Source organism: Haliaeetus albicilla, chromosome 10, assembly GCF_947461875.1.
Source record: "Haliaeetus albicilla chromosome 10, bHalAlb1.1, whole genome shotgun sequence".
Classification (NCBI taxonomy): Eukaryota; Metazoa; Chordata; class Aves; order Accipitriformes; family Accipitridae; genus Haliaeetus; species Haliaeetus albicilla.
The window spans coordinates 11,550,898-11,570,957 of NC_091492.1; the positions used below are offsets into that span (position 1 = coordinate 11,550,898).

The window sequence follows — 20,060 nt, forward strand, 5'->3', positions numbered from 1 at the left end:
TCAGTATTAAGCACCCAGTCCCGATGGTTTATAATTAGGGCAGGAGAGGAGACAACCTTCTAATTTGCTGCTTCTCCAAGAGTGGTAGAACTGCTGGGCTGCCTTACAGGCTCTTGGGGCCACTAAATGGTTCATTATTCAGTAAATAGCACACATGGGAGACTGGGAGGACTCCTGGCCAGGAGAGTCCCAGCCTGGTACCCGGGCACCTCCCAGTCCATTTTCTGCTGGGAGTCAGGCGGGAAAGGAGCCTGCTTTGTCCATGCTGGCACCCAGGCTTTTCTCAGGGAACATTTCAATGAAATAGGTAAATTCTCCTTTTTGGGGGTGGGGGGGAGGGTGGGGAAGTTGATTAATTGACGTTTTCTGACAAAACATGTTTTGCCAGAAAATCACTGCCTACTCCTAATTAGAGGGCTGTATCTGGCCTCTGTGTTTGAGGTTTATAATTCTGTTTGGAGATCAGATGGTGAATTTTTACCACTGAGAGCAATTTCCTAAAAATCTGTTTAGTATTCTGGCAGTTTTCAAGATGGGAAAAAAAATTATAAAAAAAATGCTTAGGGGCAAATTTTCTGCTTGGTGCACAGGGAGTTTTAACACATAATAAATGCAGCTGGGTGGGTAACTCACTACACTGGAAATTTACTTCTTCATATCTTGAGATTATAAGGCAAGGTGGTTTTCTCTGTAAACTTTGGGGGGTTTGCCTTTTTAGATCTCAACGTTGTAGCTAAGAGGAAGGAGGCTAAGTTTGTAATGCATAGAGAAGGGAAACGTGCACTATTGCTTTAATCAAAACCAGCTGAAATAGCTCAGGTAGACTTCTGCTAGTTGGCAATGTTACCATTTCTTAAAAATCATGTGGTAATTGAATCTAATGTTTGTGCTGGAAGCTGAATGCATTTCAAATGTGAATTAGACCTATGTAATGCAGAGCAGTCGTGCATAATTAAGGCGCTTCATAACTGAGATTGTTAGATTTGCATGATACCCCTATTTTCAAGGCATCTGCAACATTCCTCCCAAAATGAACCCAATTACCTTAAGAAACTTCCCAACAATTTGGGACAGAGGAGAAGTGAGGAAGATAGAACTTTAACACAGTGCTTTAGGTAGGGGCAGTGGCGTGCTTTGAGGTGAGCCATCTGATGGTCTCTAGTGTTTAATGGGACGTTGGGATCTGAACTGCACCGTGGACCGTAAGATTATTTTAGAGTGTACCAAATGCTTTTTCTCTTCAGAAAATGTTGATTCCCTGAGCAAGGGGAAGATTTGTTCTAGGTGATCAAGCTAAATCTAATCCAAATTAAACCCACAATCCACACATGCTGGAGATATGAAGGGTATCAGCACCTGCTGCTTTAGTCTCCCAAAACCACTCCAGCTGAACCAAATTACTTGCTAATGGAGACACTGCTGAAACTGCCTACACGGCTGCCCAATTTTCTGCTTCTTTAGCCCTGGGTAGGTCTCTTGGTGGGAGTAAAAATAGTCTGAAGTCTGCTCTGAATGCCTCTGGTGAATGCCAGCCTCCAGAAGAGTACCACGAAGGACAGCAGAGCCTGGGAATGGGGGCTATGAAGCTGGTAGGTGAAACAGCAGTTGGATGCAGAAAGAAAAGCTGAGAGAAAATGCAGGTTCTGTGCTACCAAGATTAGGAGGAATTAAATTCTGTTTCTGTCTCCAAAATACTCTTAATTAGAGCTGACTGAAAGATCTGATATACTTTAGAGGTTTTGACAGTGAGTGAGACATGAATAACTTGGGGTGAGATTTTTTTGTTAACTTTGAGTTCCAGATTGCTCTTGGCAATGGTAATAAGCATGTTGGATGAGTTCTTAATTTTAGTTTTAAAAGTTCTCAGTTTTCCACAAGCTTTTACCACATTTTAGTTTCCTCCTATTCATCATACACTATTAAGAACACAGAAACTGTAATAATTTAAAATCTCCTTAGCTCTTACGGTATTTCTTAAGCTACCTTGATCTGGCAAAACAAATAGTTCCCCATGATTATACTCAAGATGCAAAGAAAACACAACCCAATTAGCCTTTCCCAATCACTGCTAAGTTGACATGGGAGGGATGAAGATCATACTAAAAAAAATCTTAGTTTTAAAAAGCTTATGTAAATTGGAGAAGTTGTTCCTATCCAGCACTCACAGAATACAATGCTTATGTCAAAATAGTCTCTTTGCACAGAGAATTGTGAAAGAACAGAAAAGCAGAACAAAACATTACCAACAGAGCTCTGTAAAATGCACGTTTCACTTCATAAGGGCTGGTGCAATAATTTTCTTCCGATTTTGACCTTTGTGGGTTTAACATTACAATGCTGTGGCTGGAACTTTGGATTCAGGTGGAGACAAAAACCTAAAAATAAACCTAATCTGTTCTAAGACAGAAAACTGAGGTCTGTGTAACTTGAACATGCAATTACAGGTGTGCTCAGGTTCACTCAGCTAGTTCCTGTAGAGAATCAGTTGGTAACACTTGCAGTGTTAATTTAAAGCTAGTAGCAGAACCTGCCAAAAGACAAATCGGGCAGGTTTCCTGCAGCTTTATATTGCTCCAGAAGCCTTCTTCCAAATGAGTAGTTTTCTCTTACTGCTAATTCATTAATGTTACAGTACTGTGTATTACTGTCAGAGTAAGATGTGGGAGTTTCTCAGGGTGAGTATCATCATTATTGCTATAAGCAGCAAAAAGCAAGGTGGTTGTGAATTGGGCTTTGCGGGTTTTTTGCTAGAAACAAGTTTGACTCGTTACAGTTGTGTCTAGATGGTTCAATGCCACTCCAGACTGGCAATGCCTGTGCTAGATCCGAGCAGGCTGCTGTGGCCAAGGGCGCTGCACTTTGCTGGATCTCCAGGTGGGTCCTGGTGGCTGTGGTACTGTGCTGGTGTGCTTGAGCTAAACGGCCACTGCTCTCAAAGTGCTTCACCTTTCTGATGGTTTGCAGGAGTTTGAGGGGTTTGGGATGGTGATGAAGGGCTCCTTGCCACTGCCTGCGTTTTAAGAAGCTGTTTGCTTAGGCTTTGGAGTAGGCTCTGTGCAGCTAAAGCAAAAGCAATCCCCAAGAAACAAGACTAGACAATAAGAGGTGAGGTTGAACGGGATAGATGTCCAGCAAGGGACCATTTTAAGTGCAATTACACAAGCTTGTCTGATCCTAAAATTTGATTAAGAACAGATAAAATTATATTGCTGGGCAGTCAGAGACTTCTCTGACTGCTTTAAGCCCTTGCCTAGGGCAATCGATGAATATTCAGTGTGATGACCTCTCTAATAGTATTGCAATCACCTGAATGTACAAATTGTGGCCTTTTTTATCCTTAAAGTGGGATATGTTTTTCATTATTTTTTCCCCTTGATTGACTGGCACACCTTGAACTCAACTACTCAGTGGTTAACACTCCCTGATGATTGTATGCTGATCTTGGCTATGCCTTTCTCATCAGGATTGATTATTTGAAGTCTAAAGTAGTTGTGTAAGCACCTGCTAAACTGGCTTCAGATTATCTGAGTGGTTTTGTATTGTTTTGGGGTTTTTGTTTTTGTATTTTTTTTCTTCTAAGAGAAGACGCCCTCCCCGGTGTCTGTATTAACCAGCTCTGCTGCCACTCTCTTTGTGCGAGGCCAGGGATGCTGGGTTCCCACTGCTTCCTATTCTGCCAGCAGTGGACAAAGAAAGCATTTGATTCCTCGTGTCTTTGCACCAGAACATTAGGCTGAACAAAAATACTCATTCACAGTTTCCATGTAGGCCCATTTCCTGGACTTTGACCTTTCCCACTACTCTCCTTCAGACACTTATCAAGTGGTCCACGTTTCTCCTGAGGGGCAATGCCCCACACTGGCTAAACTTTCCCAACAAAAGCCTTGTTACTCTGCATGACTTGCAGACTATCCCCTTGTTTATGCATGCATGTTTGTCTCCTTCAAAATTGTGGCATTCTTGATTCCCACTCAGTGTAATTTACTATAATTGCTAGATCCTTTTCTAAAGATCTTCCAACTAATCAATTTTCCTCCATCCTGTATTTCTGCAGTGGAGTATTTTTGCATGCTCTAATTGAAATGCACCCTATTGTTTGTGCTAGTTCCTCAGCTTGTTGGGACCATTTGCAATTCTGATCCTATCCTCCCCCTTCTGGCTGGGGGTCATTTGCAAATGTACTGAGAATACTCTATATCCTACCTTCCAGGTCACTATAATATGGCATTGAACAGAGCTGGCTCGGGACAAATCCCCAAGGAATACCTTTGTTTTGTGCATCCTTCCATTTTGACAGTAAACAATCAATAACTCCTCCCTGGCTTAAGTCACCCTGTCTTTCTTGCATCCACCTACGGTAGTTTAATCTACATTGTGTATCCATAGCTTATATAAAAATACCATGGGAAACGGTGTCAGAGTCTTACTAGGTGAAGTATGACATTTACCCTTCTCCCTTCGCCACAAGGTCTGCTACCTTGTTGGAAAATTAAATGATATTGTTTTGACATTATTTTTACGTGACAGATTCATGCGCAGTGCTGTTCATCTCCTTCATGTCCTCCATGGCCTTACAAATCACTTGTTTATTTGTTCCAGCATTCTTGACTGCCCTTTCATTCCTCACTCTGCCATCCTCCCCCGTGTTCAGCACAGGCACTGTCATTTTCCACTTGTCCTGTGCCTCCTCCATGACTTCTCGAAGGTGAACTCCTAATGATATCCCTGCTGGTTCCACATAAGGACCTACAGGCTATTTGCCTCAGGAGCTAATTGGCTGAAGCAATCGGAAAGATCTAACTTACTCAAGTACCCTTGGGTCTGGGTTGGTTGTTTGGGTTTTGGTTTTTTTCTTTTTTTCCCTTAATGTAGATGGTGATAGTTACTTCCATCAGAGGTCTTAATTGCTAACCATCTACATGGTGTTGACCTTTTCATGGAGATTATTGCTCAAAAGAAAGCCTCAAAATCATCAGCATTCACCTCTGCTGAGCAGCAGTACCACACTCCTGGTTTTCCTCCAATTCTTCAGTTACTTGCCAAATTTCTTAGTTATATCATGTTTTGTGATTTCACTGGCCTTGTTCCAGCCTACTTTGCAATTTGTTAATGCCTGCCCTGGTAGGATCAGGCACTTTGTAAAGCCATGGTGCACAGACGGGCAGGGAGCTCGGAGGGAAGGCCCTGTGGTGGGCACACTGGGGGTTTGCTGCTGACTTCCCTCCTGCTCCTCCAGAGTCGCTCAGCAATCACACAGAAATAAATGTGTCTTGAAGTCACTTCCATCCCTTGTTCTAGGTCTATGCTAAGTCAGTGTAGACTAATTAGATGATCTGGCCCTCATCTACCATTTAGGAGGCTGAAGGCAACTGGTAAGTATCACAGACAGCCCTTGTCTTCATGCCGAGCCGCTCTATTGCGTTTCTGTCGCACGTGGCTGTGTACGGCAAAGCCAAAGGACTGCAGCTGGGAGGAAATTGCAGACAATGAAAGTCCTCTGGCCTAACCGGTCATTGTGATATATGGTAGAATTGTGTTAATTTATATAAAGTGGCTTTTGCTAAGGCTGCTTCTACTTGAATTTGATTTTGAAAAGAAGAAATTATTCTCCCTCCTTACTGCAGGCTTCATAATGCTTATTGTATTCTCCGGTCAGGTCACGCGGTACCTGAAGCATCCCACTGCCTTTCTGCTGCAGATAAAATAGTGCCTTTTGTTTCCCCTTGTTCAGGCCTGACCACATCTCTCTGACATCTCAATTTTTGTGGGCTCAGCCAGTGCATGAGGAAGCCTTTGTGGAAGATTTAAAGGAGACAATTTTGCAGGTCCTGACATCCCCCTTCTAGTTTCTGCCCTTGGCCTCTCACAGCTGCAGTGGGATCCTTCCTCCAGTGTCCCAATTCAGTCTGATTCATCTTCCTTCCAGCAAATCTGCTGTGAGAGCCCTCTGCGTGGGGAAATTGCATTCCCCAGATGGCACATGTGCTGATGGTGGCCCAGTCCCTGGCTGGCTGATGATGCTGAGGGAAGTTCAGCTTGGAGGATATTTGAGCCATCCTCAGCATTGCAGCAAATTCCCACAGGAGTCGGTCCTTTTATATCCCAGGATTGCAGTTGTCCTTTGGCCCTTGAGGCATTATAGGCGCTGAGTGGGAAGTAATGGGGGGATTTTAATTTGTCCTACTTTTCTTACATGTATCAAAAAGTCCCTGGGCCCTGGCAGATGCTCTGGAATTGCTCTGCCTGCATTAGGCCACTTAGTCAATATGCATTCACCATAGAAGTCTAGTGATACCCATCCTATGCAAGCCCTTCTCTTTATGGGATACCCCAGGGCTCAACATTAGGCCACAAGTGACTCTTGATGCATGAGCTGAAGAGAGAGGAGGTGGTTTAAATGTTGCCCTTGCCAAGGGCAGCCTCCTTGGGGAGCGCTTGCCTGGGGCGGCTATACCCTTGGTAGGACCTTGGTCTGCCTTGCAGCTGGACAAGAGTCTTCCCTGGGGTACAATATAATTGCCTCTCTTTAGGAAATACTGTTTTCTTCCTCCTCTGGACTTCCCAGCTCTTTTGACCAGGATCCATTCCCAAATCTTGATTTTTATTTTACTTTCACTGCCTCCTTTCTGCTACTTGGTGTCAGTGCTGGAAAAAATATTAAACCCTTTACAACTGATAAAGCACTGCTACTCTCACCCTCTGCTGTTCTCCCTGTACCACTGTTGTATCTTTACTTGTAACCCCTCCACCTCATTTCCTTTCTTAGTACTCCTCTCATGCTTGTCACTTGCTGTCATGGTTTAACCCCAGCTGACAATTAAGCACCATGCTTAATTGTCAGAATTTGACATAGAATAAATCAGAATTTGAAGTCAAATTTCTTCCTGTTTGCTGTTTTAAAAAATCAGATGACAGGGAAACATTAAATTGCACTGAAAGATGACAATGTAAAGCACCATGCTTGCTCACTTCCCTCCCACCCCTGCAGTGGGACAAGGGAGAGAGTTGGGGAAAAAAAAGTAAAACTCATGGGTTGAGATAAAGACAGTTTAGTAGGACAGAAAAGGAAGGGAAAATAATAATAATAAAGTATACAAAACAAGTGATGCACAATACAATTGCTAACCACCCACTAAATGATGCCCAGCCAATCTCCAAGCCGTGGTGCCCCCCAGCCAACTCCCCCCAGTTTACATACTGGGCATGACATAACATGATATGGAATACCCCTTTGGCTCATTTGGGTCAGCTGTCCTTGCTGTGTCCCCTCCCAGCTTCTCGTGGACTCTCAGCCTCTGCTGGCAGGGCAGTATGAAAAGCTGAAAAGACCTTGACTTAGTATAAACACTGCTTAGCAACAACTAAAACATCAGTGTGTTGTCAACATTCTTCTCATCCTAAATCCAAAACACAGCACTATACCAGCTACTAAGAAGAAAATTAACTTTATTCCAGCTGAAACCAGGACACTTGCCCATTTTGAGATTTTTCTGTACTTGATAGATCTGGTAAATGAGAATTGTATTGCTAATAATTAGATAAATTTCTGTGTAAAGACAGGGTTAGAGGGTCAAGACTAGCTAGTTCTGAAGAAAACTAGTAGGAGTTAATGTATAAATCAGAATTTGAAGTCAAATTTCTTCCTGTTTGCTGTTTTAAAAAATCAAATGACAGGGAAACATTAAATTGCACTGAAAGATGACAATGTAAAAACTAGTAATTTTTTTATCACAATACATCATGAGTGCATGGAACTCGCAGCTCTTGGGTATCAACATATAGTGATGTTCACGGGAAAAGGAGTGAGGCATTGATTTATGTGACTAATGAGAATTCACACCATTAGAGAAGATTTAATAAATAGAAGAAATTTGTAAGATGTGTGCTTAAAGTATATTTATAAATGTGTGTGTGGGCAATTAGAAATAAAGCCCCTGGCTTCAGAGCATGAAGCAGCCACTGACAGGAGAGAGTTTTGTTATCAAATACATAGCTGGGCAGCATGTGGTAGCAGGCACTGCCTGAGGGACCGCTGCTCTGCCTGCAGCAGTTCCCAGTGCCCAAGGCACCCCGTGGAGCATCTTCTGGCTGGTGAAAGCATAGGGCATTTTAGGCAGCCTGGTTGCACATGCCTGTTGGCTTTTTTCCGGGTGGTAAGCCTGGCATCTCTGTATTTCAGGGAAGCTTCAAGAGATCTCTTGATGAGAACACACAGCTTGATGGGTTTTAGTTTTATACAACTTCCAGTATTAAATACACAGAATGAGGCTCTGAAGGAGTTTGTGCTTTGCGTTCCCAGCACACACCACAAACCCCTCCTGTCTGGGAGAGCTAATACCTGGAAGATGCTTTACTAACCACACACCTTGAAACATCTCTCCACCCCAAGATGTGTGCACGTGTATACAAATACACGTGCACCCTAAGAAGCATTTTCTCCTGTTACCTTGTTTGAATATTAAACATCAATATTTTTTGTCACTATTTTGCTTTTTATTACCTCTTAAAGCTGATGTTAATTAGCAAATTAGACCCAAAACTAACCAAAAAAAGCTGTCACTGACTGATGAGAACAGCATGGTATTTGATTAGAAGTAACCGCAACTATCGCAGCAATAGCATTGGCAATAGAGTAATAAAACTAAGCACATCTCTAGAGGGCTCTACATACTGAATGATCTAAGCCTTGTAAATCTTCTGTCATGCAGCAAAATACCAGTATAACTCATTTACAATAGACAAGCTAAGGTAGACAGTGCAAATCAGTCTCCAAAAGTCAAAGCGAACTCTCATCAGCTGCAGAAAACAGCTGACGGTGGGTCTATGCTAGTTGCCTTGCTGCTCTGGGTGCACAGACATGGTGGGGCATCTCCTTGTGCTTGGTGCTGTACAGAGCAAACCGGCGATATTTTGCCAGAGGCGTGTGCGTACAAGTTGAAAAGGCGGAGGTGGGGGGGGTGTGAAGTTCGCCCACAGGATTGTTGGTCGGGGTGCCGCTGCTCCGCGGCCCATCCTCTGTCAGCACCGCAGCAGGATGGCCAGCCTGTGACGAAGCTGAGGTTTTGACTGTGGAGGCATCCGCATCAATAACGTTAGAGGAATAGATATTATTGTAACTCTTTGATAAATAGCTACAGCAAATAAGGGGCAGATAAGATGCTGTGATAAAAAGACAAATAGGTTACACAAGATACGCTAGGAAGAAAACAAGTTAGATAGCTTTATAAATCACACCAAGGAGTTATGCGACACAAAAGTTTTCTAGAGAGGCTAATGGGGAAGTATGGGCAGTACCTACAACCAGGAGAGCAGGACAATGGTAAATGAGGGGAGTTAGGTGTAAGGAGAGCCTCCAGGATTACAGGAAATTATTGTCGTTTTATCAATACATCATTTAGACCTGGCAGATTAGGCAGACCTAGGCTCACATCTACCCTTCCACTTTTATCAATGACTTCAGCTTAAAGAACAGCAAAAATGTTCACAAAGGACTCGGGGTCCCTGCAGAAACTCCAGGTCACGTTAGTGCTCCTCGGAGCAGACCCCATATTTTGCTTCCCTTTGCTGCTGAAGTGCTGTGTGCTTCTTGATCCCTCTTGGTCTGGGATCACACCTCATGTTCAGGAAAAGTGAGGTTGGGGATTTCAACCGCTGCCAAGCAAAAGGGTATGTTGCACAGCTCCATCCATACAGCAGCAGAGTAAAACTCTTGGTAAGATCCTTTTTTGCAGGGATGTGGGGGCAGGCAAACCAGGAGCCAAGTGGGGGTCTTGTCAGGATTTCTGAAAGTCCCTCTGGAGCTGCTGTGTTTCATCCCTTCTTATAATCTTCTTGAGCTAAATGACACATTGATAAACTGTCTAGGATAAATAGTGTTTTCCAGACATTACCAGACAGTGGGGACTTTTTCAATGATCCTTTGTCACCATTTAAGATCAAAAAGGTTTCTAACCAGTGAAATGGGAGGAAGAAAAAGCTTCTTGATATTGCAGCGAGTGTTTAAGTATCCCATTGTTTAGTTAACATGTTTTGACAGATGTGGTTTCAAGATGCATAAAAGTCAAAAAGAAAAAACCAAACCCAACTATATAAACCTCATCAGTCGAGGATTGGAATTTAGATTTACTTCTTACTGAATAGAGCTATTGTGTTGTACCATGAAGCTAGTGAAAATGCATAGCCGTAACAGCGCTTGGATTTAAAACACTATATACCAGGTGGACTTGCATGGAGTGATCGGAATACTAAGTGTCACTGGTGGTTTACAATGAGACTGAGAGATTATTTGTTTTAGGAAGAAAGATGAGTAGGCCTGCTGTAAAAGCGTGAAGAATCTCTGATTGGGGGACACATGGTAGACAGGTCGAGCATCTTTCATTATGATTAAGCAATATCAAACACTAAAGTTAGATTGCTTGTTCAAGTGATGCTGTTGCTCCCTGCGTGTCATGGCAAGTTAAACTGCGCCTCTGGCTCAGCAGTAGCTGGGGGATGACTTTTGGCATTTGGAGTATGTTTTATCACTCGTTCCCCTTCTCCGATTTCTCTATTTGAAGTAGAATCTGCGTGTGAGAATAGGCAGTCTGAGCTTTGATCTGCTTCAGGATTTGACCCAACGTCACTGTAATGTATGCCATGCAGAACAGAAGGCTTAAAAAAAGAGCATGGCACAATCTTCACTGATTTTGAGCTGGGCTTTGATAAGGTTTGTACTGCTGTTTGATTTTCTGCATCCTGCAAGCTTCCACATGTAGTACCTGCTGTACTAGGGCTTCAGAGGGGAATCTCGGGGCACTATGCCCGTTGCTGAAGTTCCAGCTTCTCATCTGGTCCTCACCTTGCTCCCTGCAGAGGAAAGGTGACATGCAAGTGTGTCATGCAAACACGTCGCTTGCGTAGGAATTCATAATTTTGAGCCTTTCCCAAGCAGTACAGACCTCCTAGCCCACAATGAACAGAAGCAATAACAGTACTGCTAAACAACATTTGTAAAACAGCAGTTTTTGGCTAATTTAGCTTGCTAGCACAGTCCCTCCTTGTTGGCCAGCAGGGCCTTCTGGAAGGCCGGCCAGCCTTGGCTGTGGGGACGTGCTGCTGGTACACGCATTTGGCAGAAAACCATACTGGGAAAAGCAGGCGCAGCTACTGATTTGGATGTAGTTACACTTGCTTACACTTGAACTGAGTTTGATCCTCAACTCTGTGGTAGTATTTAGGTTTCTGGTGCTTTGCTGTGTCTGCCATGTGCTCAGGCCACCTACGCGCAGAGGCAATGCTGCAGCTCCTCAGGGCTTACAGCAATCCTGTTAGTTAGGGTTTTGTAGGGGGTTTGCTTTTCTCCCCCAAATATATTTAAACAACTAGTAGCCTCATCCTCTGCTTTACTGAGCCAGTAGTGAAGGAACTGAACGCAACAAGAAGAGCAGGAAAAATACAGCAAAGATGTGGGGGATTAAAGAACAGGCATCTTCTCATCTTAGCAGCAAAGCTTCTACTGAAATATCTTTACAGAAAGAATTTTAATGGTTCTGATTTTACACAGAGTAACATTAAAAATAAATGCAAAGTGTTAAGCTTCTTAAAATTTCAGTCACTAGAATACTTCAGGCTCTGGCAGTATGTAAATATACTTTCTCTTGTTCTCAAGACTATTGCAGTGGTTTGGGTATTCCTAGGGTAAAAGGGGAATGGTCCTGATGGATGGAGTCAGGGTTGCCACCAGTGTGTTTGAAGTCTTCTCCTAGCTGCTAATGGAGAGGTGCTTGCTGCTGCTGTTTGTAACCAAGAAGGCTGAGGGCTCCCCGAGGCTCTGATTCCTGTGCTCCTGGCCATCTGTAACTTTCAGTGTAGCGGCATGACGTGTGCAAGAAAATGAAAAGGAAAAAACAGTTGATGTCTATAAGCATTTTTCAAAAACTGATCCAATAAAACGCTCGATGAATATATTCACTAGTCATTTATGCAGCTCTGTAAGCTGAAAATAAAGATGGGAAGGAGAAAGGTGAATCATTGTGCACCTTATTCCAAATAAATCAAAAAAGTTGTCAGATCAATTATTTATCAAATATGAATTGAGCAATTTTTTTGGTCCTTTGTAGTAGTATGTCAGAGAACTACACTTAATTAGCATTACCTTGGCTCACCAGTGCATGTTGTCTTGGCCCTGAAATTCTGTAGGCCAAATTATTAAGCTGCTCAGATTCTTCATGAATTTGTTTGCTCATTTTGGCTACGTATTCCTAGACATCCAAATTGATGTATGTCATTGCTGGGTTTACTCCCGAAGCATTCAATTTTACCTTATGCCCTTGGCAGATCCTTCATAGCAAACTGTTTGCTGAAAAATAATTTCTGTGAATATCTTCCCAATTGCTTCCATTTAATGTAGCTGATGCCTTGAACATTTCTGTTCCTTCATCTCCTTGTTACCCAATTTGATTTAGTTATTAGCCTGTAAATGTCCCTGAGAACTTAAAAATCTTGTCCAGATGGACTGATGGCTCATTATTAATAGAAATAGCTTTTCAGAACTCATTTGTATGTTTTGCTGGTAGGTTCTGCCTTATTCTTAAGAATTCATGTCTGCTCTAATTTGAGAAAAGACATTGATTCTTAATTTTGTACCCAAATACTGGGATGCTAAATGACAGCATCTCCTTGCTTTCTTTTCCATTTTAATGTACACAGCATTTAAAGCCAAATCAGGCAAAACGACTCATTGACTCTTTAACTGTTAACTTCAGTGGAAGCTTTGCCAAATGAGGATGGAACGTTTTGGCTAGTTACCAGTTTTGATGCTGCAAAAATATTGGAAGGCCATATACCGTATCTCCCACACCTTAGACAAGCATACTGGAGGACACAAGATTGCCAAAAGGAGATGTCAGGGAGTCACAGGGAGCAGAGATGGCAAAGAGGCTGCAGGATATGGAAGGGGAGGATATACGGATTTGGGAAGGAAGATCTGAGTAGAGAAGTAGAAAGGAGACTTTGAACAAATGGAAAATCTCTCTAATACCCAGCACCCACAGTATCATCTTCAGAGGCAACTTCTTATTTCACTTGGCTTTCTCAGAACTTAGGCTCATGTACATGTAATATTTGATGACTTAGGCAGAAATAAGTCTATTTTCAAAGCTAATCTTCGCATTACATATTGAATCCATTATAGATTCTCTTCTACTTTAATGAAAAGTCTGCATGAATGACTTAAAAAAAGAAAGAACTTACATCATAAATCAGACTGAAGCAGTTGCCTGAAAATTAGCATGAATATGTTGCAGTAAATACTGCCCCAGTCAAATAAATGGTAATGTTCAGTAGAACTATTCAAAGATCTCAGTATGAGTAAAAAAAGACATAAGTGTATTCTGCATTCTATGGCATTTTGTGCACCTTTGTAAGGGGCAATATTTCCATAGCGTTTAAAGGACACATTCTGTCTTTTTATGTTGCGATGCAGTCTCTGACATGAGAGCAAGTCCCAATTAAGCATAGTACTTGGATCAAGAATTTATGGCTTGTGTTTAAAAAAAAAAAAAAAGTGGTCCTTCTATGGAAGAGATATGGTACTAAGCTATAAATGAAGTCCTCCGTGACTCCTAAGCAAATGCATGGAAATACATGCCTCCATGTACTGTATTCTCACAAGGACCTATCCAAAGTATGTATCACAATAGTTCTGGTGGCTGCATGTATAGGAAAAGGCAAAAAAAAAGGGCATGATCCTGCCCTCATGCAGTTTTTTCACTCCAGACTACTGATCTACATTGCAGTCCTCACCTATGGAAGGGAATGATTGCCCAGCAGAGTGAAATAATTGGGTCAGGACTGTGATTACACTGAAGCTTTGCTTTGCTAGTTAAGCCAGTATTTTACCCTTAAAGATTCAAGAATTTTGGATTGGTAACAGAAATGAGCAGGCAGAATAACAACAGCAAACAAAGTAAACTCAGAGCCACTCTATGTATCATTTTTCTGTTTTCTTTCCCAGGGTTTGCTGGGCTCTACAAATGTTGCCTTGTTGTCATTCCTATAGCCAATGTTTCTCCTGCTTGGTAAGGGAGCAAGCCTTTTCCACTTACCTGCAAGAACAGCATACTCAACGCAAAACTATTATTTATTTATAGGACAAATGGGAAGGTACTTAGAGGAGATCAAGTATGTAGAATGAAATGGCAAGGTTTTCTTTTACATCACAGATGGAAGTGATTCACTGTCATCCCTCATGTGGAAGATCCTCCTCACTGTGGATGTCCTAACCCGTCTATCCCCATGCAGAACACGCAGGTCTGTGCGCACTGCTTTGTCACGGGTACCCATGCTTATCCATGAACTTCATTCAAACAGGGCCTTAACAATTACATACCTACACAAAGAAAAATTTGCTTTTCAGCAAAAGAGCTGAATTTGTGCTCACGCTCCTCTCGGTCTCTGCAGAAGCTTGTTTGCTCAAATGCAGTAACATGGAGCCAAGTGTCAAAATAGCTGCAGCCTTCAAGTTGGAGGTGCAGGTGGGGATACTTTTTCCCCAGAGGAGGGGTCTTCTGCAGCAGGCTGAGTGCATTGGTCTCGTGACCTTGCAGAAATGAAGGACCCCCAGGAAATTTTGGGGTTCAGTCCTGCTTCCCAACTACTCCAGCATTGGTGGTCATGGCCAAAGGACCCACTGACTGCCTACTTGCTGGCTGCCAGCTCCTCTCCCTCTCCTAGCAGAAGTAGAAGCAGCAGATTGGAAGTAAATGAACACAAAGTATCGAGTAAGGATTCAAGCTTCCTGCCTCCCCGTTCCACCTACTCTTTAGATATTTCCCAGCCCATGGCCTATAGGTTCCCAATTTTTGACAGAAAACACAGGCTGATCTTGAAATGTGACAGCGATTCAGAGGGAGGAAGGAGAGACTTGCCAGATGGCTCCGCTTTGCACCTTCTTCAGTTTGCAGGATAATGCTTCGTGATTTGCCATAAATTTATCATTTTCCCCCATCTCTGTGCTGTGGAATGAAACAAAACTTTTGGCCTCTTGGCTTCATCCTTCCACATAAGTAGCAGAACGATGCAGTATCATGGAGGGAGAATGAAGAAAGTTTGTCGTCTTGTATGCGTATGTGCAAAGGAGGAGAGAAAATGGGGGCGGGGGGTGCTGTGGAAGGAGAAGCAGCTCATGAAGAATATAACTAGCAGAGCTGGAAACACCCCCTCGCTGCCCACAGTGAGCATCTCATTCCTCTGAGAGTCTGGCTGGAGGTGTCTTAAATCCATCAGAGACCAGAAGGAATGATTTATTCACATGATCATAATCTAAGGCAGAATTATAGCCTGAATTCATGAACTTTTGGAGGTATATTATTTGATACTATACAAATCCAAACGGTGCTTTCTTTCCTAATTTTCTTTGCTCTCTTCCTCCGAGTGCAGTGTAAAACTGTGAAGCAATTCCACTGGGGCATGGTGGGCCACTAATCTTCACGCAGGGAGACGGCAGGATGTGCTGTGCTTTCAGATCTGTGTTTCATCCTCCTCCTCTGTCCTTCTGGCCTCTCTTCAGAGCTGCCACGGAGAAAATTTTTACCATGTTATTATTCACTTTCTACACTGTAACTAATAGGAGTGCGGTAATGTCACATGATGTGATTATTTTTGGTGGTTGTTATACTGTAGTTATTTACCAGGGTCTAAAGAGTAATAAGACTATAAATAGCCATTGCATGACTTTAACACAAACTTTCTGGTTTATGAAAATGTTAATTTTCTTTTATGATAATCTGCACACATATAGTATGTATAACAGAATGGGAGTCAGAAACTTGTAGTTGGGAGCTCTATTTTTTCCAGTTCAAGAGAGCATTCAGCACAGAAAACATGTCAATAGGAGGCTTTTGGAGCATGTGTCACTTTTGCAGAGAAGCTAAGTTTATCCATGTAATTTTCATATTCAGATAGAATTCTCAACCAAGCTTTTAAAATTATAGTCCTAAAATCTGAAGCGGTGTTTCAGCACTTCCAATCAAGTTTTGTGCATGCACTAAGCTATTTAGCAGGATGGTGTGGCTATATTATCCACACACAGAGAACACAGCCTACTATAGCCTTGCTCCCCAGCATTTTGTGCGTGTTTTGAATAGAAGTCTTCTTGTGTCACTGGTGGACAGGAGGAGCTCGGTCGTCAGCTCCAAATGGCGTCCTGCTGCAGCCGAGGAAGGATTCATGGCCCTACACATTCCCATGCAACCGCCCCAGGTTCACTTCAAAGCAGTCATCCCCAAACCCCAGAGGTCCTTTTGTCTCCCTTATTTGTGCCTTTTCCGTTGTTTTGGTACCTGTGCAGCAGTACAGCATGCAAAATGAAGCGTTCTGTCCCTGAGGACAATGAATTTTTTGCAGAGCCCAGTTTTTTATCCATCTCCCAAAATAAACCATGAGCTGATCTGCAGGTAGGTCTCCTTCAGCTGTCCCATTCAGGCAAGTCATGCAGTTGCATCAGGAGACCAGAGGCTTGGTGTCGGCAGTTGTATGAGCAGTTAACTACGCTTAATATTTTGGATGTGATCTAGATGCATTTTATAAAGAAGTCAAAATGTAAATATCTACTGGTTTTGCACTCTGAAATCTATGCCCCTTTTCAGTACAATGTTATCTTAAATGGCTTCCTGCTGAGCAGACTGCCATAACAACTTGCCCTCTGATATGGCTTAAGTGCACATAACTCAGTATTTGTTATCGTTTGATACGGATGTCTCAAACACGCTGCTTTGTTCAGAGATATCCAAACTTAGATTTGGCTATAAATTTACTGTAAATGTGCAAGCAAATTAACTTCTACTCAGAAATGTATCTAAAACATTAGTTTGCAAACAACTCCATGTGCAGAATTTTTGTTTTCTCAAGAGAGAAATGTGCGAACATGCAGCCGAGGTAAGAATAATTAAATCCTTTCTGTCAGCTCCTGCTTTAAAAGTTCTTCAATGCTACTGCAGTGGCTACAAGGACAAAGCTGCTTTTGCCACAGAACATATCTAAATGGAAATAAAGATAGCTACAAGTATATGTGCTGTGTCACATATGCGAGCTCTGGTCAGAATAATAGTTTTAATATAAGAATGCATACTTTCTCGACAGCTCCTGCTATATTTTTGCTACCCCAACAGGGATTCCAGACACTGAGAACAAATCCCTTTCTCTATCCAAAAATACTATTCAAATGAAAATTGTAATTTGGACGCAAAAGCTATGATTTAAAATAATCTGTGCAGGTTGTAACAGGAGTCTGGCCTTAATAAAACATTGATCTCAGTCTTATTTGTCATTGTTAACATGGGTTTTCTTGCAAAGTAAGAACTGTGTCCAGGAGGTCTGGTTTAAGCAATAAAGCAGGATGAGGAGGTTCCCTATTTTCCAGACTCCGAGTTTGTTTTATGGGGGAAAACTGTATTAAGCCTACATTTAAATGGAAACTCAGCAGGAAGACAACACTGAAAATAAGCATCCTTTTCAATCAACTAAGATTTGGGGGGTTTTTGTTTTTTATTATAAGACTTGGTGGCAAATCTGTTAGGAGTAAAAATTTGCAGTTTTTGTAAAAACAGCTCCATCTCCAAAGTGTTTTCAGGCCCTGGAGTGAATCGAGGTGGTTCATTTGAAGCAAGGAGGTCTTTTGATTGCTCTTGTCATAGTTCTGAGTGGCATGTCACAACAATCTTCACGACAGGGCAGATTAGGAGCTCCCCAGGAGGCTGCTGCAGTGCCAGCTGTGTGTACCCGGTGGCCGACAACTCTCTGACCCTTGCAGGGGATGATCCAGAGCGAGCTCTGTCTTCTGGTCACTGCCCCACAAAGCTACAACGACTGAACCTGGGCAATAGATAAAGCAGTGGCGTGTGTACATGTCTGCACACCCCTCCATTAGCTAGTGTAAAGAAATCCATGGTGTTAGAGAACGATCTGGAGGTCTTGACATGGTTACATTGGAGGGAGGTTTTCCTGATTAACGTCTACAGCCTGAGTCCTTAACACAGGTGTCTCATCTTGGTGCTTAGAAAGCTACACAAGAAATCACTTCTAACTGAGATACTGCGAAAATATTTTTAGCACACTGGAGTGATTTCAGGAGAGATGGACATTTAGGCAGGATTTTCGGGCAGATTGTCTCAACATGGGTCCTGGTTTCTTACTGCAAGGATGGGCAAGGCGCAGAGCGGGAGGCGAGGTCTGCATGGGTCTCTCCTGCTACCACAGGTTGTCCCCAGGAAAATGCCATCCACTTGAATTTTCTTCTTATGAAGTGGTGTTGGCCAGGAGGCAGGGGACTTCTTCACCCCAAAAGGGTTCAAGAGGTCTGTCTGAGGCACATAAGATTAGGATCTTATTTTAAGCTGGTATTTTCCAGTTAGCTTTCTCTCAGCAGGTTCCACGTTTGTCCACATTTGAACAAATAAATGCCATGCTCGAATTCAAACTCGGAAAGCTTGCATGTGGGAGAGAAGCTGCTCTTACTTCTACACAAACCCTTGGTATGTGCTCCTGCACCACTGTGCCACCAGTTTGTCAGGAGGATTCCCAATTTAGATGGAAGCTGTTGAATAGCAGGAAACTATCCTTCTTTGCAAATGCCAGGGGTAAGGAGGGTTTTGGAAGTCACATAGCATTTTTGTGACAAACAGATCAAGATTTAATACTTCTTAATGATTGCTGTATGTGAACAAATGGACACTATTTTGTAGATTAAAAAAAATCTGGTGAGTGGCATCTGTTTCTTGTTGGCTCTGAGAACCAATCCAACATTGCCTTTCTTTAAGCTCTCACAGCATAGGTCTGTCACAGTAACACTGGATCATACTAGGACCAATATTGATTGTTCCAGGACTACACAAGGTAGTAGCTGTTGCAAATACTTCAAACATTTCACTTCTCCACAGCATATACACTGCTTTTATGAAGGCTTTAGGAAATCCCAAATAAATAGTTTTAATCAATGGAACATGGGTGAGAGAGTCAACCATGGTTACGTACGTGTAGGCGGGAACAGAAATCTTGCACCTGGTATGGGGAGGCTTGTGCGTTCGTATCACGCAGCCCATCTGTTTATCAATATTATGATCGCTCAAGAAAAACTCTGCATTTTTAAACCCTTAGTTTTCATTTTCATAGTTTTGTCAGCAATTTATATATGATTGGCACAACTTTGGATATAAAAGCCTACTTCAAGCACAGAAACATTAGATCAGTCATGAGATGTTATAGCTACTACATTTGGATCCTTTTCACTTGCCACCTAATGCTGAAATGCTAGGGATTCCTATTTGCAACTTGACTAAAAAAACTTAGCGAAAGAGTTACACAGTATTTTTATACTTTGCTGTACACTTGTGCTAGCCTGATACCACATGTGATCTTCATGAAGGGCCTGAATACTGCAAGATGCGTAGTCATGAATCCTGTATTTGCAAGACGGGCGCAAACACCTGAGTTACCACTCCTCGGTGAGTTGAGTTGCGCTGGCTGGTTGCGTGTGCTCTTTGAGCTGGCTGTGCATGGGCAGTCGTACACCTTAGCCTCGAGTCCCTGTGTGGAATAGCTTGATTTAGTATTGGCTCTTCCAAGTGATAGCAGAGGTTTGACACTGCATGTCTCAGTACACCCTTAATTACATTAGTCTTTCTCTGCTCGCAACTGGTATAGTGAAAATATTTTTTCATTTTGGTGATTGAAGTCTCTGTGACATCTAACCAGTGCCGCACACAATAAAACTGTCGGTCCTTTTATCTCTCCATTATTCCTTAAGCAATCTGATTCTCTATTTTTCATTTCATATGTACATTGGCTGAAAACCTTAACAATATTACACTGTAAGTTTTATCTATTTTATGAGGCAGATTGCTCCAGTGTCTTCCCAAATAATAGCTATTTCTTCTGCAGGTTCTTTGCTTGAAGACTTAAAAAGTCTTCATGTATCTGCAGTTACCATCTGTTAATCCAAGAGTATAATCAATCTAACACCTCCATTGTATTAGAAATGGTTTGGATGTTTTCTCTAATTTAATCTCATCTGCAGAATTTGAAAT

At 42.3% G+C, this 20,060-nt stretch overlaps 1 protein-coding gene across 1 annotated transcript in view; it reads left to right on the top strand.

The window, feature by feature from the left end:
- Nucleotides 1-216: 216 nt before the first annotated feature.
- Nucleotides 217-20,060, top strand: part of PEPD (peptidase D) — a 177,981-nt gene continuing 158,137 nt past the window's right edge. The window contains exon 1 of the mRNA XM_069793476.1: nucleotides 217-307. The gene's annotated coding sequence lies outside the window, so the exon portion shown is untranslated. The remainder of the gene's footprint in view (nucleotides 308-20,060) is intronic.